The sequence below is a fragment of the Marmota flaviventris genome, chromosome 15 (genome assembly GCF_047511675.1).
Source record: "Marmota flaviventris isolate mMarFla1 chromosome 15, mMarFla1.hap1, whole genome shotgun sequence".
Lineage (NCBI taxonomy): Eukaryota > Metazoa > Chordata > Mammalia > Rodentia > Sciuridae > Marmota > Marmota flaviventris.
Genome location: NC_092512.1, coordinates 14,950,066 through 14,951,551, shown reverse-complemented (window position 1 = coordinate 14,951,551; position 1,486 = coordinate 14,950,066). Strand labels below are relative to the sequence as shown.

Below are 1,486 nucleotides of genomic sequence, written 5' to 3'. Positions count from 1 at the left end.
TGAACTTGTGATCCTCCTGACTCAGCCTTCTAAATCACAGGGATTATAGGGGTGTTCCACTCTGCCTAGCTCTTCTAATTAAATTATTTCATTTAAGTTTCCTAAAAATCCCATGACATAATTAGTATTAGTATTTTGTAGATGATGAAATTGTGCTCACAGAATAATTGCAGTGTTAGAGAATCCCATAAAATTGATAGACATTAGAATCCACACAACTTGAAAAGGGTCAAGCTAGATGGGTTGATCTAGATTTCCTGGAGAGGTGTGCAGTGAGGGTTTATCTCGGGCTCTTGTTAGGGCTTTTGTTAGGGCTGTGTTGAGACGGATTTTGAGGCTGCCTGGACGGGGTGGTGTGGAGTACCCTGGTCATGCACTATGCCTGTCTCGGGCTCTGGAGAAGTGGAGGTGGTATGTAAGGCACATATTTGCCATCCTGATGTACTGTTCTCATTTTTCAGCACACATTAGTCAATAAGAAGTTAATATAGCTACAAATCATAGGGTCAGCTGTTGACAAAGCTGGCTTTTATTCTTAGTGCAAGGCAACTATGATATGTAAAATACCAACCAACCAACAAATAAGAAGCAAAATAAAACAAAAAGAAAAAATGTTTGTTGACATTTCAGGCATATATGGTAAAAGTATTAGAAGAGTCTTCTTAAGTGCCACAAAATCATGACATAGGTTTCATACTTGAGTATACATCAGCATCTCTGGAAGGCTTTTAAACAGAGGTTGTTGAGACCTACCCACAGGATTTCTGGTTCAGTAGATCTGGGCTGGAGCCTGGGCATTTGTAAGTTCCCAGATGAGGCTGATTCTCTGTTTTGTGTCTACCTTTTCAGAGCTGCCACCCATAGAGGTCTGCCTATTAGTACATTTTTTTTTTAAAACCATTGATCTGATTCCTCTTACAATGAATTATTCAAATGTGCTCTAAAAAATAAATCTGGAAGACTCAGTCTGCCAGCCCCCTGGGATGTGTTAATAAGATGTTCTGAAAATTGTATCAAGATTTATTTAATTAGTGTTCATTTTGGCAGCACATCTACTAACATTGGAACTTCACAGGGAAGATTAGCATGGTCCCTGTGCAAGAATGACATAGAAATTTTCGAAGCATTCTCTGCCTTTTGGAACACTTGCGTGTTGTTGGTGTGAATGTAAGATGGTGTACTGTTATGGAAAACAGCACGGAATTTCCTCAAAAATATTAAAAATTGAATTGTCAAACGATCCAGCAATCCCACTTTGGGTGAATATACAAAATAATTCAAAACAGGATGTTGAAAAGATATTTGTGTATTATTCACAATAGCCAAGATGTGGAAGCAACTCGAATGTCCATTGCCAGATGAGTGGATAAAGAAATGGGGTATTTATATACAGAGTACTATTATTTAACTCTACAAAAAGAAGGAAATATCTTCACATGCTGCAACACGGATAAAACTTAAGTAAAATAATCCAAATACTGTGTGA

At 37.8% G+C, this 1,486-nt stretch overlaps 1 non-coding gene across 1 annotated transcript; it reads left to right on the top strand.

Moving 5' to 3' along the window:
- Positions 1–1,031: 1,031 nt before the first annotated feature.
- On the top strand, positions 1,032–1,138 carry LOC114106527 (U6 spliceosomal RNA). Its single transcript, XR_003585210.1, has one exon. It is a non-coding gene; the product is annotated as a U6 spliceosomal RNA (small nuclear RNA).
- The last annotated feature ends 348 nt before the right edge of the window (positions 1,139–1,486 follow it).